The following is a 22,304-nucleotide window of genomic DNA, read 5'->3' as shown; positions in this document are numbered from 1 at the left end:
TGAACCTGTAATTTGTGGAATTCATCTGCTACATGGTCAAATTTGAAGAAGATCGTGGAGTTGCTAAGCTTGGATGTGACTATCTTTATTTGATACCTTGCTCTTCAAGTTGATATTGTATGCATTATTTATTGCTTGATTCTAATGTCCAAGGGAATTTGGGTTTCTATATGACATTCTTGTCTATTGGATTGCAACCCATTGGTCAGATGTTTTCAACTTTCAACGTTTAAATTTGTGCTTAGGATTAGTCTCTTCATCTCCTCCCCACTTCTTTAATTTCAAAATCTCTCCCTCCTTTTAAAAAAGGCTTCTTTGCTTGTGCTTGTTTTCTAAACTTAGACCATATTACAAACTAGAAACTTTGGCCTTAAGCCATTGCATTTTTAAACTTTATTTTTCTCAATCAAACTTGTAAATAAACTTAACTATACTTGACTTAAAATTTTGAAAATAAGCCAAAAAAGAACTAACTCATTCAAACCGTTTTTAGGCCTTTGTTCCTTTCAAACTTAATTTTTGATTAAAAGTAATGCATCCACTTTGAAATTTATACCACGAAGTACGAGGTTTTGATCCCTATTTTTTATGTTGGTACGTAGGCACAAGTCCAAAGGTCTTGTCAAACACAAAAATATAATTAATGAATTATTTTCTCATCCCCCCATTATATTTGTTTGCTAACATCAATTTGTACGAAAATACATATGCACAAAAAAAGGGCTCCCTATGAGTACCTAGAACACTTTAGGTGCTAACACCTTCCCTCTGTGTAACCAACCCCCTTACCTGTAATCTCTAGCATTTTATTAGTTTTGATTTGAAAACATCTTATTTATGGGTTTTGTTCGTACTTTTCCCTTTTCCCTTGGAAACAATAAAAGCGCGGTGGTGACTCTTGTTATTTGATGTCTAGTTTATCCATAGCTTGATGATCATGAATTTACCGCTACAGATTGCATCATCCTCAAGGCTCAAATCATTGCCCATGCACCCATGCAAGGAGTTTCCAAAATTACCCAAATTTCAAGTAGTGCAAATATCAAGTGCATTGCCTATTTAAACAAGCCTAAGGCTTCAGATTTATCATCAACACCTTGCCCAAGCTTTGCTAGACCATCTAAAACCCTCTCTGCCATAGAATTTCTAAAGGTTTCTCTTGATATTAAGCTTGAACTTCATCTTATTTTTGGAAGTTCAAACTCCATAAATTCACTTCCTTTTTCATCTCATTTGGTTTCTACAAGCAAGAGGAGGAGAAAGAAATCAAATCCAGATCAAGATCAAGTAAAATTAGATCAACTCGAAGGTGATTTTTCAGAAACTTCTCATCTTCGATTCTCTCTCAATTCTCCACTATTCTTGTTGATTTTTGGTTGTCTGAAGTCCTACCAATGTAGACAACAAGATTGAGTTGATTTGAGGTCAAATCGAAGCAACTCAATTCATGTTCCTCAAAATTCAACTCCCCGTATCTTTTCATATACTTGGAATTGGACAAAATTGAGGCCAGATTCGAGCTCCTAAGCATTTTTTCTATAAGTCCAAGTCTTGCTTTTTCATTTTGGTGATGGTTGAAGGTGGACCAGTCTGGTGAGGTCCACTAGAGAAGAAGACCGAAGCTCTGGCTTCGGCGATGTGTTGGAAGTATCTCAACCATAGGATCCTTTTAAATTGTTTTAATCTTGAGCATTGCTTCTAATTACCACGTGTGCATCTCAGTTGACCAAGGCCTATGTAGAACGCGCGCTCTGATCCATCTGATCTGCCACCTCAATTAATGAGGGAGATCAAATGGTCCACGTATTTTTGAATTTCTGTTAATTTCTTTTAATTACTTTATTTTCATTAATTCATATTAATTTCATTATTGATCCAAAAAATATGGGACTTTCACCAAAAAAATTCAAATATTTTTCTCTTTCATTTTCTAAATTAAAATTATTTTTTGGATCAATTTTGATATTTTTCATGATTTAATTGTTTTTGTGCATATTTTTACTTGTTTAAAAATACTTCTGACTTTTCAAAAATAGTGAAAAAAAATTCTCCAAGGTCCTTTGACCTTGTTTGACCTATGATAAATCTCTTGGCCATTTATTTGGTGTTTTGAAGAGGTTTTAGGTTTTTAATCAAACATAATTTAATTTAATGCATTTTAATTTGATTTTTAAATTGTTTAATTGTGAATAAATTGTGTTAAGCTATTTTTATTGACTTGTAAAGTTTGACGATATGCTTGGGCCTTGGTCAAGGTTGATTTGACTTTTGTTGGATTAAAATCATTGGATTTAGGGGATTGATGAAATGTACATTTCATCTCCCAAAATGAATGAATGGTTTTAATTTGATAAAATTCCTCCCATGACCAATTTGTGTTTGTCTCGTTTCCTCTTCCTCTTCATCTTCAATCTCATTCTATCCCATCCCTCTCATTGTCCAATGACATCTCAATATCCTAAGGCTAATTGATTCATCAATAACTTTATGTTGGATGAACCAATACAAGTATGGATGAGATTAGGTCCATACTTTGATCATTTTCTTTTTATGTGTGGTATGTTTTAGGAGTATGGTTCATTATACCATGTCTCTAACATGCATTAATGCCAAACAAATTATTTCTCGGCCTCAGATAGTTGTGACTTCTACATAAGTCCAATTACGATGGCTTAACATAGCGCTAATTTTTGACACAAAGGCATAGCATTCTAGTAAGTGAGATTGTAAGTATCCCTCCTTTCATGGTATTGTGTGGAAACTTGGCCTTTTTTTCCTTCCTTTGGAAGATGTCTTGGTTCAAGGATCCATGGTTGTGAATAGAGGGTTGAGTGTTCTCCAAAGAATGATTTAAACAATTAAAATGCAAAACTCCACTAACTTCTAATCAATTAACATTTGACTAACTTTTAATTTCAAGCCATTTACTTTATTAAATTTAAATTCAAGCCTTTTATCATTTGTCATTATACATATCATTTAACTTGTTTATGTTTATGTCATTTTTCACTTTGCTCACTTGCGCCATGAATTGTTATTGTATATACTCGTTTGTGAATCTTGTTTGTGATTTTGGTATTAGGACCTTAAAATACTTAATAAACAACAAAAAAACCTAAAAAAATGTTTGTATGGACTGTTGGATTTGATTTGAGCTTTGGACTTAGAATTAGGCAACATTCCCTGTGCAAAAGGACTTGGCCAATGCCAACTTTTCTGAAACCAAGTTCTTGTGGTTTGAATTCTCATTTGATGCAAGTGTTGAGATCCATATGAGTTCATCTGCTACATGATCTTGATGCAAATATTACTCTCAACCTGTGGCTAATGGCTTATTCTGAGCCATTCAAGGAGTATGTCATCTGATACATGGGGAAGATTATGAAGAAGACTATGAAGTTGCTAGCTTGGATGTGGATATCTTTATTTGATGTTTTGTTCTTCATCTTGCTTGCTTATTGATATTTCTTGATTTAAAGTCCAAAGGAAAAGTGGGTTTCTATATGACATTCTTGTCTATTGGATTCCATCCCATGGGTCAGATCTTTTCAACTCTTAATTTTTAAATTTTTGCTTAGGATTAGTCTCTTCATCTCCTCCCACTTCTTAAATTTCAAATCTCTCACCCCTTTCAAAATCTTCTTTGCTTGTGATTTCTTAACTTAGACTTTATTGCAAATTAGAAACTTTGGCCTTATGCCATTGCATTTTTAAATTCCTTTCTAAAATCAAACTTGTAAATGAATCTAATTATATTGACTTAAATTTTCAAAAGACAAAAAGAACTAACACTCATTCAAACTCTTTTAGGCCTTTTGTTCCTCTTTTAAACCTAATTTTTTGTTAAAAGCAATTCACTCACTTTGAAGTTGATATCACGAACTACGACGTTTTGATCCCTCATTTTATGTTGGTACGTAGGCACAAGTCCGAAGGTCTTGTCAAACACAAAAATATAATTAATGAATTCTTTTCTCATCCCCACACTCTATTTATTGGAAATATCATTTTATACCAAAACACATGCACACATAAAAAAAGGGCTCCCTAGGAGTACCTAGGACACTTTGGATGCTAACACCTTCCCTCTGTGTAACCAACCCCCTTGCCTGTAATATCTGGAATTTATTAGTTTTGATTTGAAAACTTCCTATCTTTGGGTTTTGTTCGTACTTTTCCCTTTTCCTTTGGAAACAATAAAAGCGTGATGACAACTCTGGTTTTATTGACGTTAAGCTTATCCATAGCTCGATGGTCATGAATTTACCTCTACAGTACCATTCATCATCTCCCAACATCAAATTTGTTAGATTACATCAACATTAACCAGAAATGCATCCTCTACTGCCTCCACAAAGGACTCAAGCTGAATTTGCCAGCCCTACTGTTCAAGTATTTGAGGGATTCCGTCAAGGATACTAGACACCACATGAAGCCCAGAAACTACATTCCTCTAGGAAGGACCATCTCCAACATTCTAATAGAAAGAGGATTGGTGGATCATTTAATATCCTACAATCTGATGGAAGATGTGAAGGTAGACACCGGGAAGCCTCTGAACTTAAGAAACCTGAAGAGCATGGGTATCATTGAGAGAGTTACGGTCAAGCCAACTCTGGACACCTCCTGGGAAGCTCTGAAGGATCAGAGGAAGATACCCAATGGTCTCTATCTGTTCTCTCAGATAGATCCCTCAGAGGCCATCGCCCACTATTTGCAAGACCTGGCAAATCAAGGGGTAGACATCTCTGACTTCTTGGTGGATTGGCTACTTGAACACTCACCTAACTTCATGAAGAGGATGTGAGACCCTTCTGAAAGAAAGTCAAAGAAGAAAACTCTGAAACTGGGAGAACCATCTGAAACCAGACCGCATATGCCTCTAGTCTCCTCCTCTCCGAGTAAGTCAGTTTCCTCTTATACTCTCTTACACTCTTAGTTAAAGCAATTATCTTCCTCTCTACCTCAAACATCCCCCATATACACAAACTTTGAACCCACAACATCCACCATAAATCCCTTTGAATCTCATACCTCTAACCCACCCTCACCTCCCCTTCAACCTTTTAATCTCACCACCATAACACTCCCCGTCTATAAGGTCTTACTCTTCAATGCTCCCATATCGCCACCCTCTTCTACTCCTTCCTCTCCACCTTACTATAACATATCCTCTGACTCTGACCAGCCAGGACCATCTAATCCTCAATCCCCTACACTTGCTCAACTCCAAGCCCACGTCCTCTCTAATCAAAACCCATTTGAGCCAGAAACATTCATCCCTTCCCCATCTAAACACCCAACAGCATTACCCTCTGAACATCACACTGAAACTCCCTCTAAAAACCATGTTACCCAAACATCTGACTCTCCCACTAAAACCATCCCCACCCCACCAAAAACTATCCTTCCCACCTCTGAACCTGAACCAACCTTCCCCACCCTGGAAGAGGCGATTTCTTTATTTGCTGAGTCTTTAGTGGAAAAGCTCATATCACTGTCTGAAAACTCTAAAATCACTGATGATCCCTTTGAAGTGAGGATTCACTAGACTAGAGTAATCAAATGGATGACATATGAGGCTTTCAAGCTGAAAGGCCTCTCTGAACAAGTTAGAAATGACTTTATCAGAGAAGCTGGAGAAATGCTAGAGGCTCGTCTGGCCAGAGAGGCAGGAGAGAAAGCTCGCAGAGAAGCATAAGAAAAGGCTAGATTGGAAGCAAAAGAGAAAGCAAGAAGAGAAGCTGCAGAAAAGGCCACAATTGAGGTTGTTGTTGTTGTTGAAGCTGAAGCCAAAGCCAAGGCTGACGCTAAAGAAGCAACACACATTGCTGCGGAAGAAGCTTCCAAGGCAAAGGACACGGCTCTGACTCAGGGGGAGTCATCTCATTCTGACTTTGCTCCACTGGTGTTGAAGACTCTAGAGGAACTACAGAAAGAGAAACAGATTGTGAGAGCCATACTAGATCAACAGGACTCTGTTAACTCCAACATTCAGAATCTGCTGACTCAACTGCTGTAGAGGATGCCGCCCCCTCCGAACCCTTAGGCACAATTAGGATTGTTTTGTTATCTTTCTCTAAGTGTTTAACCTCTATGTTTTTATTCTAAGTTTTTTTCTCTCATTTGTACTTTTCCCTTATCAATGAAATTTGTCTTGCCTTAACTTGCCTTGCTATGTCTTTTTGAGTCTGACAAAAAGGGGGAGAAATAATTAAAAATACTCTGATGAAATAATATCTAAGCCTCATAATGCACTACGAACATTCAAAAACTATTATTATGAAGTCTAAAGTTCTGCAGGAAGTATCTGAGTAAAACATTTGAGAAACAAGCTATACAACATAAGGAGATCTAGTAAGAACCTCTAAACCTTCTTAAGCATTAGATTTAGGGGGAGTTTGCTTATCTCAGGGGGAGTTATCATACATCTGACTCTGAGATAACTCCTTTAAATTTTTCTGAACTATCATTGTTTTATCAACAGTCTGAAGTTTTTGGGTCTACAATTCATCTCTAAGTTTTGATGATAACAAAGGATGAAACAATTTGGTACCCTAATAAATTTATCTAAGTATGCAGGACTCTAACAGAAAATGGATCTGATAGACAACATATGACATCACACAAGCCTATAACAGTTGACTTAGAGTCAAATAAAGCAGTCGCTCTAACTTTGAAGACGGCGACGCTCATAACATCTGAAGTTTGAAGACTCAGATACTCTGAATCTGACGGTTTCCACACTTAGTTACTCTGCAGACTCGTACATCTGAAGAAGGTCCAACTGAAGACTTATCAAGAACCAGAAAAACACTTCTAACAACTATCTGAAGAATACATGCTGAACAAGAAGATCTGGATTCCACGCACTCTGATTCAAGCCCAACAGATCAACCTCAAGACTTAGTAATAGAGTATTCCATAATTGGTATGAATCTTTATTTGGAAAATAATAAATACTCTCCCAAATTTCTATGGAAAGGATAATAAACTTAATGTCAATTAAGTCCCTTCATTGACAAGATATCACATTAATGCTTCAGCCAACGACATCATATTCTAAGCAATATATAAAGGCCAAATCATCATCATATAAACCACGAAGCAATTATACAAGAATACTGCAAACTCAATTCTATATTTTTATTAATTCTTGTTCAAATCTGTTCACATAAGTTATTGCTCTTTGTGTGAATTCTTATTGTTCTTACTGTGTTAATATTGCTTACCTAGAAGCACTAAACACTTCCTTGTAATTCTCAAATACTTGTTGAATATTTCCTCAAGTGACTTGTGAAGTCTATAGACTTAAAAGGGATAAGAGATCATTGTTCTCTTAGACATTTTTGTTGTAATCTTTCTAGATTATTATATTAAGTCCTTATTGAAGGATAAATCATCTTGGTCGGGTGGACTGGAGTAACTTTGAATTTCAAGCGAACCAGGATAAACTTTTATGTTATTTGCTTTATCTTTCGTGTGTGTGGTGTTTGCAAAAGTTTTTATTATCAGTGAAAAACAATTCAAACCCCTCTTTCTTGTTTTTCTCTACCTTCAAACTCAACATGAATGCATGAACATGTTAACAAAATTTTAATGCATTAAGACCCCTCTTCTGATCCTAACATACATGCATTGATAAACTCGCAAAGTCCCCTCTTCTAGATTACCATCACAACTCCACAAGATACTTAGCATACAAAAAATAACTTGAGCATATATAATAATTCAACTCAATAAAATTATTTACTCACATATATGAAAATCACCTTTAACTCAACAATACACATCTGAACATCTATAATTTATCAATTCATATTCACAACTTATAAGCAAATTCATCATAGCATTCATCGTCAATATAACGTCAACATAACGTCAACAATACATATAAGCCTCATCAATTAATCATATTAATACAATATATTCAGTCTTTAATTACATTATCACTTGATAGGGAATTGTGTTAGCTTTCCAACCCTTCAAACGAAATCTCGTTTGGACTTGCGAATTAAAAGTTATGGTTAAAACTGACAAGTGGATCAAGCAACCGAAACAAGGACCAGTTGATTGCTCCAAGGGACCAATCGACTGTCCCAAACTCACTGCCAACGTGTTTTTCACAATTTTGACTGGACCAATAGATTACACATCATAACCAATTGATTGTTCCTTCATTTTTTTCTAAAATTTTTGTGGAACCAATCGATTGACAGACTGGGTTAATCAATCTTTTTTGTGCATTTTTCCAAAATCCCAATTTTCCTTGTTACGTGATTTTCTTCCAATTTCCAACTTCAACCACCAAACAAATTCCAATTTTGTTCATTCGAAAATATCCTCATACATTTTATAACAGGATCAATACATATATCATAATAATTGTCATAAATCTATCCACTTTTCTCATGAATTAAACACTTAGGTTCAGACCCTAAATCATTCAATCTCATACCAATTTTCATGGATTCAAATGTTTTCAAGAACAATACAACAACATGTCAACACACACAATTGCAATTCACATCATGGCATATAAAAACTGAATTATCATCAAATTTTCATCAACATTCATCATAACTCAAAGGAAGAACAAACCCTATAGGAGGTTAAGGATCCTCTCCCCTCACTCTACCCTTCATACATATACCTATTATTGAAAACAATTTTCCACCCATACCTTAATTCTTAGCTGAAAATTCTGGTTTTCTTGATATGTTCTTCCTTCTTAAAACTTCAAGTCCCAACTCTTGCCCTTGCCTCTTATTTCTCTTTTCCCAAGTTTGTACAATCTGACAAAACTCTAACCTAGACTATTTTAAACTTAAATAGTTAGGTTTCCATCTTTCTAAAATTAAAACTTAACCCCACCACTAATTCCCTCTTCCTCCTTGCTGCCTCTTATTTCATTAAATTTCTATTGTTGGCTCAAAATCTCGATTCTCCTCTTTTAATTAAATAATCAAACACATTATTATTATTATTGTAATTATCTAAAATAACTCTATATTATTCTAGGTTAATCATATGGCCATAACCCCTTAATATTCTCCCATCTCAAGGGCACATACCATATAATCCTATTTTTTTTAATTAAACAAAATACTCAGTATTTACACAAACACACAAAGAATTATAATATTTTAATTAATTCAGACAAAAAATAAAAACTGGGGTGTTACAATCATGGTGCATTATTCGAAGCCACTAAAGGATCATTCAAAATCCTTAGTGGTGAGAATCCATTATAACATTGAACACTGGCGTTAAGAGATTTCTTAGGCTTATCTACTATTTGGTTTTTCCCTTTATCTTTCCTTCTTTTCCCCACGATTTTCCAATGGTCATTGTCTTTGTCCTTAGGTTTAGTATTTGTATCATTACTTGGGGCCTCCTTCATCTGTTTTACTTTATCATTTGGTTCATGTTTGGCTATCCACTGCTTTTCACAGATAGGTTTCTTTTGTGGACCATTTTTGCATTCATGGTGTAGAAGCAAGCTTCAATCCAAGAAGTATTTTGATGAAGACAACTTGCATCAATGCAAAAAGAGAAGAGCTTCAAAGTTATCTCAAGCATCAGGTATCCAAAGCCGCATATGCATTTTTGATCAAGCTTCATTTTCAAGACAACCATTGGCAAGATTGTTGATTCACTTCTTAGGTATATCTAACTCACTCTTAGATTAGTATACAAGTGTTCAACAATTATGATTTGCATTTGCATCTTTTAAAATAACTTTTTGTTAACACCTTGAAATGCAAGACACATTTATTTTTAAGTGTTTTTCTGCATTTCAACAGTGTTAACCGGTTAACCATATGGGTTAACCGGTTAACAGCCCAGATTTTCAAATTCTCTGTTAACGTTTGCATGCGTTAACCGGTTAACCCATATGGTTAACCGGTTAACACTGTTCGTTACAGCAAAAAATGGCTTTGAAAAATTATATCTTTTCATCAATGTTCATGAGGGAAATGATACCTCTTTGAAAAGGTATTTTTGGCAATATAAATTATTGAATTTTCAAAATGAATTTTCACCTCCAAGAATTTTCATACAAACTTCAAATAAATCACTCTCTCATATTTTTCCTAAAATAATTTTTTGAAAGTGTTCTTAATAAAAAAATTTTCATCTCATTCTTTTGTTGAACACTTGCATATTATCTTTTGAGTGACTTATTTATCTAAGGAGAAGATCAATCAAGAGAAGATTGATATCACTACATCTTTGTTAAAATCATTCATAGAATTATTTTCTGTTTGACTTGTGATCCAGGATTGTTGGACACAAGGGTTGGTGTTTGAAGAGGATTGTTCTTCATACACTTGTTTGTCTATAGGTTAGATAGTAGGCATCACCGGTTGTGTGAATAGGCTGTACCATTTCTAACTATAGTGAATTCTCTTTCGTGTGAAAGGGGAGTGGATGTACCTTCGGATTGTGAAGGGAACCACTATAATTTCCGGTGTCGTTTACTTTCCGCATTTTAATTTTCCGCACTTAAACAAAAATATCCAAAAACCGGAAACTAGATCGAAGAAATTTTTATCACCTAATTCACCCCCCCCCCCCCCCTCTTAGGCGCATTTACAACTTACATTTGGCATCAGAGCAAGTTATAGGTAACTTGTTCCTAGAAGATCCAGCATGGCTTCCGCAAGCACAAATCCGGTTTTCAAAGACGGTGGAAGTAGCAACAAGCCCCCACTCTTCTCCGGAGAATATTTCGACTTCTGGAAAATCAGAATGAAGGCACATCTCGAGGCCCAAGGGGAAGGTATATGGGAAGCAGTTGAAGAAGGTCCACACAAACCGGTGAATGTGGTGAATGGAGTTGGTACCCCAAAGTTGAAAAACACTTATGACGAAGATGATAAGAAAAGAATTCTGAATGAAAAGAAGGCAATCAACATACTCCAAAGCGCTCTCAGTATGGACGAGTTCTTCCGTATATCTCAATGTAAATCGGCAAAGGAGATTTGGGACACCTTGGTTGAAACACATGAAGGAACCACCGAAGTAAAGAGATCAAGACTAAACACCCTAAGCCAAGAATATGAGATGTTCCGCATGCAGCCCGGTGAATCTATAGTTGCCTTACAAAAGAGATTCGTCCATCTAACAAATCACTTGATCGCTCTGGGTAAAACTTTCACTAATGATGATCTCAACCTGAAAGTCCTAAGATCTTTGACAAGAGAATGGCAACCGAAAGTGACCGCTATTTCGGAAAAGAAGAGTCTCTCAACGATGACATCCGCGTCTCTATTTGGAAAACTTCAAGAACACGAATTGGAACTTGGAAGGCTCGAGAAGCACGAAAGTCAAGAAAAGAAGTCCAAGGGAATTGCCTTGAAGGTTGATTCAAAAAGGGACAAAGATGATGAGACGTCCGAAGATGAGAACTTTATGCTTCTTGTAAAGAAGCTTGGTAAGTTTTTAATAAAAATAAAAATTCCTCTTATCCTAAAAAGAATAACCATTTCAGGAAAAAGGAAGCATCCACATCAATGCAAGACGTTACGTGTTATGAATGTGGACAGCAAGGTCACATAAAGCCGGACTGCCCAAAACTTGCAAAGAAAGGAGGATTCAAAGGCAAGAAGGAATTCAAAAACAAAAAGGCTTACGTCGCTTGGGACGATAATGAGATCAGTTCATCTTCGGAATCGGAAAGCGATGAATGTGCGAACATGGCTCTTATGGCTTCACATCACTCCGATGAAGAAATCGATGAGGTTAGTAGCAATTTTTCAGTTTATGACAATGACGCACAAGATGTTATAAATGAACTCTTAAAAGAATGCAAGACATTGTATAAAAGTATTTCATCCCAAAAGAAACAAATTTCATCCTTAGAAGAAAAAAATACTGCTTTGGAAAATTATATTGAAAGTGGAAAACAAAAGTTGATGGATGAAAAACAAAGTCTTGCATGTAAGAATTGTGAATCTTTATCTTTTCAAATTGTTCAACTTAAAAGAGTTTTAGAAAGATATGAAAAAGGTCAAATTGGGTTGGAAGAAATTCTTAAACACCAAAGGTATTCTAATGACAAAAGTGGATTAGGATATTCTAAGTTTTCTAAACCAAGCACAAATAAGACCATTTTTGTTAAAGCAAGTGAACAAGTTGCAAAAGAGAAAGTAAACAATTCTAAAATTATGCATCAAAGTCATAAAAAGAAAATGATTGCTAAAAAGAAGAATTATGTTCCTAGATATAGAAGTAATTTTCAACCAACTTGCTTTTATTGTGGAATCAAAGGGCACACACCTAATGCTTGTTATGTGCGAAACTTTAGCGTTCCAACAGGGCATTATGTGTGGGTTAAAAAGGGTACTAACTACCAAGGACCCAAAGCAATTTGGGTACCTAACAAAACTTGATTTTGTTTTGTAGGTATGCTTGAAGACAACTTCTAATCAATGGTATCTTGATAGCGGTTGTTCAAAGCATATGACGGGCGACATCGACAAATTTTCACATCTATCTTTAAAGGCCAAAGGATATGTTACATACGGTGATGACACCAAAGGGAAAATCCTTGGAGTAGGAACCATTGGAGCACCTCCTGCTACCATCATCGAAGATGTCCTTTATGTTGAAGGCCTAAAGCACAATTTACTAAGTATAAGTCAATTGTGTGACAAAGGGTTCCGAATCAATTTCACAAAAGATGAATGTGTGATAGAACATGAAGTCACCCATGACATCTTGCTAAAAGGTAAAAGGATTAATAATATTTTTATGACGTCTTTTGATGATTCTTCCTTGAAGGTAAAATGCCTAATGACGAACAACAACGAGGCTTGGCTATGGCATAAAAGATTCGCTCATATACACATGGAGCACATGAACAAATTAATAAAGCATGATCTTGTCATTGGTCTTCCAAAGATTAAGTTCATCAAGGATAAGATGTGTGACGCATGCCAAAAGGGAAAGCAAACCAAGACGACTTTCAAATCCAAGAATGTTGTGTCTTCGTCAAGGCCACTTCAACTCTTGCACATGGATCTCTTCGGTCCATCAAGAACAAAAAGTTTCGGAGGTAATGTTTACGGTTTGGTAATTGTTGATGATTTCTCTAGATATACGTGGACTTTGTTTCTTGTGCAGAAAAGCGATGCTTTCAAGGCTTTCAAAAGATATGCAAAACAAATTCAGAATGAGAAGTCTCTCTCAATAATCTCCATTAGAAGTGACCACGGGGGAGAATTTCAAAATACATTTTTTGAAGAATTCTGCAAAAAGCACGGAATTTCCCACAACTTCTCCGCACCACGAACACCACAACAAAACGGTGTCGTAGAGAGAAAGAACAGATCCTTGGTGGAACTCGCAAGAACGATGCTCAGCGACTCCAACCTTCCTAAATATTTTTGGGCGGACGCAGTTAGCACAGCATGCTTTGTTAGCAACCGTGTCAACATTCGGCCGATTCTCAAAAAGACTCCGTATGAGCTTTTCAAAGGAAGGAAGCCCAATATATCTTTCTTTCACATCTTTGGGTGCAAATGTTTTGTCCTCAACAATGGAAAGGACAATCTTGGTAAGTTTGATGAGAAATCCGACGAAGGTATCTTCCTTGGCTACTCCCTTTCTAGTAAGGCTTTTAGAATTTTCAATAAAAGAACTCTTACTATTGAAGAATCAACGCATGTATGTTTTGATGAAACTAACCCCTCGAAAGAGGATAACCTTGTTGTTGATGATGATGATGATATAATAGATGTATCACAAAAGGAACTTTCAAATGCTCAATCAATTCCACAAGGAGATGGCTCACCAATCATTGAAGAACATCATGATCTACCAAAAGAATGGAAGACTCATAGAGATCACCCCATTGATAAAGTTATTGGTGATATTAGCCAAGGCGTTGCAACACGACTAAATCTCAAAGATGCTTGTCTCAACATGGCTTTTGTGTCTCAAATAGAACCAACCAAAGTCGATGAAGCCTTAGGCGACGATCAATGGATAGTGGCAATGCAAGAAGAACTCAACCAATTCGAAAGAAATCAAGTTTGGAGTCTTGTACCAAGACCGGACAACAAGCACATCATTGGAACAAGATGGGTCTTCAAGAACAAACTTGATGAGAATGGGATCATAGTTCGTAACAAAGCAAGATTGGTCGCACAAGGATACAACCAACAAGAAGGAATTGATTTTGATGAGACGTTCGCTCCGGTAGCAAGGTTAGAAGCAATTCGATTATTACTTGCTTTTGCTTGTTCTATGAACTTTCAATTGTTTCAGATGGATGTCAAAAGCGCTTTCCTAAATGGCTATATCAATGAAGAAGTCTACGTCAAACAACCTCCGGGTTTTGAAGACTTCAAGAACCCTTCACATGTCTACAAGTTGAAGAAAGCACTATATGGTTTAAAGCAAGCACCGAGAGCGTGGTATGACCGCCTCAGCAACTTTCTTTGTGAAAAGGGTTTTGTAAAAGGAAAGGTTGACAAGACTTTGTTCATAAAGAAAATCAAGGGTAACACCTTATTGGCTCAAGTCTATGTCGACGACATCATCTTCGGTTCAACAAATAAAGATCTTTGCGAAGAATTTTCAACCATGATGCAAGGAGAATTCGAGATGTCCATGATGGGAAAATTGAACTATTTTCTTGGACTACAAATCAAGCAAACCAAGGATGGCATCTTCATCAACCAATCCAAGTATTGCAAGGAATTATTGAAAAGATTTGATATGGATAGTTGCAAAGTAATGTCCACTCCTATGGGATCCGGAACGTACGTCGATCAAGATGAATCCGGAATGTCAATAGATATTACAAAATATCGAGGTATGATTGGTTCATTACTATATTTGACGGCAAGCCGTCCTGACATTATGTTTAGTGTATGTTTGTGTGCACGCTTTCAAGCAAACCCGAAGGAATCGCATCTCACCGCCGTGAAGAGGATTATGAAATATCTCAAAGGATCAACGAACGTCGGACTATGGTATCCAAAAGGTAGTACATGTTCCTTGATTGGTTATTCTGATGCTGACTATGCAGGCTGTAAGACCGATAGAAAAAGCACAAGTGGTACCTGTCACATTCTCGGGAATGCACTAGTGTCGTGGGCATGCAAGAAGCAAGCATGTGTCGCACTTAGCACGGCCGAAGCAGAGTACATTGCAGCAGGCAGTTGTTGTGCACAAATTTTATGGCTCAAGCAACAACTTCTGGATTTTGGTATAGACCTCGGCTGCATTCCTCTTCGATGCGATAACACAAGTGCCATCAACATCACAAAGAACCCGGTCATGCATTCAAGGACGAAGCACATAGATATCCGACATCATTTCCTCCGAGATCACGTGCTTAACGGAGATGTAGATGTTACGTTCGTGGATACACATAACCAACTCGCTGACATATTCACAAAACCATTGGCTAAAGAGCAATTCTTCAAAATTCGGCGAGAACTCGGTATTCTCAATGAAGGTGACATCTAACCTTGTCTTCAAATTACTTGTTATGTGGTATAGTTGCTAAAAATGTGTTTACTTTCAATTTTTATGTTATGCATGCTAGCACCTCTTTTTCGCCGTTTTCCCGTTTTTCTCACTTTCGCATGTCCAAATTTTATCCGTTTTAAAATATTTTTATATCGAAAGTTGCGTCTTGATAAGTGCTAATATTTTGTGCAAAATTTTTGTAAATATCTTTTCACGAATTTTCATAACGGAGCTGCTGTTTTTTTCTATTCTTTGAAAAATTTAGTCCGTTAACCGGTTAACGGTATAGGTTAACCGGTTAACGCCTCCCAACAGCAACTCTGTTTTTCGTTTTAAAACAGAACGTGTTAATTAAATGTTTTATTTTTTTTTGTGGGTTTATGTTCATTGCATGTGCTTTGTTCTTTCACCTACCCCTCATAACTCTCTCCATCCTCATTACTCTCCATAAACCATTTAACTTTCATAACTCTTAAACCCCTTTTCCCAAAATCCATCTCTAAACCCTAGAATCTTCATCTTCTTCATGGCTCCACCAAGAATGGGAAAGGCTCCTGTCTCATCTTCAAGCAGTGAAGAGGAAGAGTTGAAAATGGAAACTGCCAAGAAAAGGAGAATGGACTTCAAGGTCAGGGTTCGACATCTGCTTAAGGGTAAGTATGTGAATCTAAAATCCTTCACTACTTTCTCTTTCCCTGAGTTGTTGAAGTTTCAAGGATTGCATGAGTTCATCACTGACGATGGGAAAATTTACACTGACTTGGTAAAATCCTTTCTGAATCATTTTACCTTAAATCTAAATACTGATGAACAACACATGCTGTATGCAACTGTTAGAAACTGTGAAATTGTTACCGACCTTGGGACGTTGGCTGCGTCTCTTAAGATTCCATATTCAGGTTTTTTCCTACGAAAAGGTGTTAATCATGAGGAAGGAAAGTGGGCTCAGTATGATAAGATGGAATACTACTACTCTATCTGCAGATTTCCCCGGGAGGTGGTTGTGTCGGGACAGCGCACGTCTCGCATCCTTTGCTATGCTAAAAATCTGTCGGTTGACGATCGCATGCTGCACTATGTTATCTGCCATGTTCTGCTGCCCAAGGATTCCAACCTGTCTCAAATTAATGATTTGGAAATGCAAGTTCTGTTTGCAGTGAAGAACAAGATCCGAGTTAATTGGCTGCCCACTATGTTATATCATCTGCGACAGCAACTCTCTCTCAAGACAAGGCTGCCATACGGTCGCCTTATTTCAAGGATTTTGGAACTCACAGATATGGAAATCGGGCGAGAACCTTTTTTGGCTATGACCACTACCGCAAATGAAATCAATGGCGTTACCATCATGAAAAATACTGGAATTGTTCAAAGCAACGACGGCTCCTACAAATATGATGATGGCTCCTCCTCTTCAAACTTCCCTATTCCGGAAGGTGGCATCTCCAATGAGTTTCTCTATACTACCATGATGAATCACCACCGTGAGACCACCCGTGCTATCAAGAGTCTTCGGAACCTAGTGTTGAGTTCCCGCAACCTTCCCGTAGAAGCTGATGAAGGTGCTGACGGTAGTGAAGCGGATGGTGAGGAGGATGAGGCCGGTTCGGAAGAAGAATAAAGCACTATGTTTCTTTCTTGTTTATGTTTTCTGTTATATGTTGTTCTAGTGTTTTTATTGTTGTTAAACTATGTTTATGCTTGTCATGTCTACCAAACACTTAACTTTTAATCCTGTTTATTCTGTCATATGTTGTGATTCAATGCTTTTCTGATAATCGCATAATGTCTGTTTACTTGTATGCTTTTCCTTTTACTTAAAGTCTCTTCCTTTTTGCTAATGACAAAGGGGGAGAAGACGTGTTTTCTCTAATGATTTTCTATGCAGAATTGTTGTATGCCTATCATTTAGGGGGAGTTCCTAAATTTAGGGGGAGAAATCATCTTAGAGAAACTTATCCTTCTGCATCTATCGCAAAGTGGTTGTCATCATCAAAAAGGGGGAGATTGTAGAAGCAAGCTTCAATCCAAGAAGTATTTTGATGAAGACAACTTGCATCAATGCAAAAAGAGAAGAGCTTCAAAGTTATCTCAAGCATCAAGTATCCAAAGCCGCATATGCATTTTTGATCAAGCTTCATTTTCAAGACAACCATTGGCAAGATTGTTGATTCACTTCTTAGGTATATCTAACTCACTCTTAGATTAGTATACAAGTGTTCAACAATTATGATTTGCATTTGCATCTTTTAAAATAACTTTTTGTTAACACCTTGAAATGCAAGACACATTTATTTTTAAGTGTTTTTCTGCATTTCAACAGTGTTAACCGGTTAACCATATGGGTTAACCGGTTAACAGCCCAGATTTTCAAATTCTCTGTTAACGTTTGCATGCGTTAACCGGTTAACCCATATGGTTAACCGGTTAACACTGTTCGTTACAGCAAAAAATGGCTTTGAAAAATTATATCTTTTCATCAATGTTCATGAGGGAAATGATACCTCTTTGAAAAGGTATTTTTGGCAATATAAATTATTGAATTTTCAAAATGAATTTTCACCTCCAAGAATTTTCATACAAACTTCAAATAAATCACTCTCTCATATTTTTCCTAAAATAATTTTTTGAAAGTGTTCTTAATAAAAAAAAATTCATCTCATTCTTTTGTTGAACACTTGCATATTATCTTTTGAGTGACTTATTTATCTAAGGAGAAGATCAATCAAGAGAAGATTGATATCACTACATCTTTGTTAAAATCATTCATAGAATTATTTTCTGTTTGACTTATGATCCAGGATTGTTGGACACAAGGGTTGGTGTTTGAAGAGGATTGTTCTTCATACACTTGTTTGTCTATAGGTTAGATAGTAGGCATCACCGGTTGTGTGAATAGGCTGTACCATTTCTAACTATAGTGAATTCTCTTTCGTGTGAAAGGGGAGTGGATGTACCTTCGGATTGTGAAGGGAACCACTATAATTTCCGGTGTCGTTTACTTTCCGCATTTTAATTTTCCGCACTTAAACAAAAATATCCAAAAACCGGAAACTAGATCGAAGAAATTTTTATCACCTAATTCACCCCCCCCCCCCCCCCCCCCCCCCCCTCTTAGGCGCATTTACAACTTACACATGGCCTATCTTATGACAGTTCTCATGGTAGATAGGCTTCCACTCAAATTCAATTAGTTATTTTATCTGCATTCCTTCATTGTCCTTGATATTGATTGTTTCAGCTAGCTTCTGGGTTATGTCTATTTCCACTAGGATTCTTGCATATGACACTTTGAGTTTATTGGCAGTACATTCATTTATGAATAAAGGCTTCCCTATTGCACTTCCAATTTTACTCAAGCTCCTTGGCCCCATAAATGCAGAGGAAGCTAAGGTAGTTTCACCCACACAGGAATATTTTTTAGCATGTCTCTTGTCAAACCGGAATCATGGTGCCATATTCTCAATAGCATAGGCATGTTATGAATGGTGTACGAGTCTTTCATCATCACATTATCTTTGTGCTCACATGACCTAAATTTCAAAATGAAGTATCCTTTTTCATTATAGAACATGTCAGGAATTTGTACAAAGTCCCAAAAATTCATAAAATTCTTAAATGCGTTCAAGTTCAAATCTATTCCTAGAACATACATAATAATCACATCTTTCCAAAAAAATTACCACATATCCCACGTCCTCGTCTCCAATTTCAATTTCGACCTCGCTATCCACAATGTTTGGAGCAACAAAATCAATGACCATTACATTAGCTTGGACCTAATTCTCGCTGATAACATCTGTAACACCCCGATAAAATATGATAATTATTTAATTTAAGTTAATAGTATATTATGATGATAATATGAATGAGAGGGTATTATTTTTCAAAATAAAAGATAAACCATTCATATATATTATTATTAGTATATTTATTAATTTAATTAAATAATTGGAATATTATTGGATTATTATTATTGGGATAATAAAGTTGGAATCAGTAAAGAGTCCCATTTGGTAAAAAGGGTTTTTTTTCACGTGAAAAGAGAGAAGCGGCTCAAAAGTGGAAAAAGGGCAAAAAGGAAGAGCAAGAGAAGAAGGGTTGAAGAAGGGAAAAGCTTGAAGTTAAAGGATTTGCCGGATTAACTCAGGTAAGGGGGGTTTATCGTCGTTTAATGGGTATTATGGGTTAACATGTAATGGGTAGTAATAAACCATTGAATCGACTCTAATTAGGATGATGAATGTTGCAAATTGTGAATTTGTGGATGAATGAGATATGGGTCTATAATTGAAGAAAATTCGTAGGAATTAGATGTAATAAGGTTAGAAATTGTGAAATTGAGTGGGTATGATCTGTGTTAGATAATATGAACGAATGCTGTGTAAAAATTGGACTGTGGAAGGTTGGATTTGAGAAATCTCGTAGCAGAGAAAAACCCATAGCAGATCTGGAATTTGGTTCCTGGTCATACGCGTATGACACTAGGCCATACGCGTATGAGATGGCCTGGTACGCGTATGGAGTGAGGCCATACGCGTATGAATGAAGAAGATGATGTTCTAACGTAGTTTTGTCTCTGTTGGTACGCGTATGGGAGAAGGGGTACGCGTATCATACGCGTATGAGACAGGCTATACGCGTATGGGCAGAAGTTGAATTTTGTCTGAGCTGTTGTTGTGCAGTTTTGGTTGTTTCAGCTGAGTGATGTAATTTAGCTGATGTATGATATATTAGGGATCATTTCCCGTTGTTTTGAGCAGTATAGGTATTAGTAGAGTGTGCTAATACTGTGAATTATTATTTGGCGTGACATGATATGATCCTGTGATAAACATGCTGATGATGTATGATGGTATGCATAATGTTGTGAATATATCTATTATGTATGCGATTGTGGATGGACTGTTTATGGCTTAGAGTGTGAGCATATGTCCATTGTGGATTGCTGTTGATGTTTGCATGCCAGGTGATTTAGCGTGCATAGCATGGCCTTTATGGTGGTAGCTAATTCCCATGGTGAGGAATTAGTGAGTGAGTCACTAGGTCTCAAATGAGTGGGACTAGTGAGCTTGGTAGCCGTATCTGGGTTTGATCGGTGAGGTTGAACTATGTGTTCACGAATAGTCGGTACCGCATGCATGGAGTCTCATTGCATAATGTATGTATGGCGTATAATATGAATGGATGTATTCCAATATTATACGTGTGTTTTGTGTTTGTGTTGAGTATGATTTTGAGTTGATGTTGCCATTGCTGAATGTGTGATCTGATTAGGGTGATGAATGTGTTAATTTACTTAGCATTACATGATATTTTATAATGCTTATTATATCGATTGAGGAACTCACCCTTACAACTATGTTTCAGGTAACGAGCAGTGATTGAGTAGAAGCTAATGCTTGGAGTCTAGTGTAGTTCCTTAGTGGGTCATGCTCTGGTATATGTAACATCGGGACGGGATGTTTACTTTGTTTTCTTTTGTGGTTGTTGAACAGTTTTACATGTAATGTGATTACATGGTTTGCATGTCGTTAGATTTCTATCCGCTGCGGATTGTGCAATGCCTTGTTTTGATTAATAGATGAGCATGACCAGTTATTGTGATGCATGGTGTGAAGTGTCAAGTGTGACACCCTGAAATTGCATATCTACTCTGATTTATATTTTGTTGTTTTAATTAATTATTGGGGTATTTTAGAAGGGTGTTACAACATCCACCCAAAACTTCTTCGGAGATTCCTTGTTCAATTCATTTTCCTGCAACGTTGGGATTAGGTCATCAGATTCTCCTTCTTTTTCCTTCTTGTTATTGCTTTCTTTCACTAATTTTCTTGCTTCCTTTATTAATACGTCATTCTGACTCATGTTATCATAAACATTCACCGTCAATTATACCGGTGACGTTTGCACCAATTTTCACAGACGCCCTCACCCTCGTAAGCTCATCGTATTCTGACCTAATTAAGTTTCAAAAAATTAAATCTCTATGATTTGATCCCTAATCCAAATATTAGGAGTTTAAACCATCTCAAATCAAAGTTCAACCGATGAAAATCAACAAAGTTATCTAATCGAAAATCTTGCAGAAAATCACCTTTCCGCCAAAGATTATCAAAGTAAAAATCAGAAACTAACAAAAACTTGTTATTATTTTAATTACTACTAAATTATAAAATCATTTTTATATTTTCAATAAAAAATTAATATTATATTATTTTTTATTAAATATATTTGTATTCAAAAGAATAGTACTACTATTTTAAATTTTATGAAAGAAAGAGCAATGGTTTGTTAAAAAAAGCTACTACTAGCCAAAACTTCTTTCCTTAAGTTTTCCATTTTCTTCTCATATACTATTCCTAACAACCAAAACCTTGTGATACCCGCCACTATCTCCTATCCCACGCGTGTCACATTCTCATTCCATCACGTGTAGTCTAATCTCTTTGACTCAATCCGAACCGACACGTGTTTTTCTAACTCACACAACAATTTCCCACTCATCCTCAAAAACAGCAAAACTATCCGTTCCTTTTCATCCTTAAAAACAAAAACGACAACCCACAAACGTAACAACACCCACAAACAATGCTACTGCACAGAAAAATAGGAACACTTGTCTCGTATATGCCACCTCATCACCCTCTCAATTCGCCACGTCTCACGTTTCAACTTCCATCTCCCACGTGTCGTTCTGATATCAACCAAGGGTATTCTCGTCATTCCGTTTACCAAGTTGAACCTTTTTCTTCTCTCCACTCCTTCCTCTTCACTCTTTACATTTTTTTCTTCTATTTTTGTTTTATATAAAT

The sequence above is a fragment of the Lathyrus oleraceus genome, chromosome 3, assembly GCF_024323335.1.
Source record: "Lathyrus oleraceus cultivar Zhongwan6 chromosome 3, CAAS_Psat_ZW6_1.0, whole genome shotgun sequence".
NCBI classification, from domain to species: domain Eukaryota; kingdom Viridiplantae; phylum Streptophyta; class Magnoliopsida; order Fabales; family Fabaceae; genus Lathyrus; species Lathyrus oleraceus.
This window is presented reverse-complemented; position numbering follows the sequence as displayed.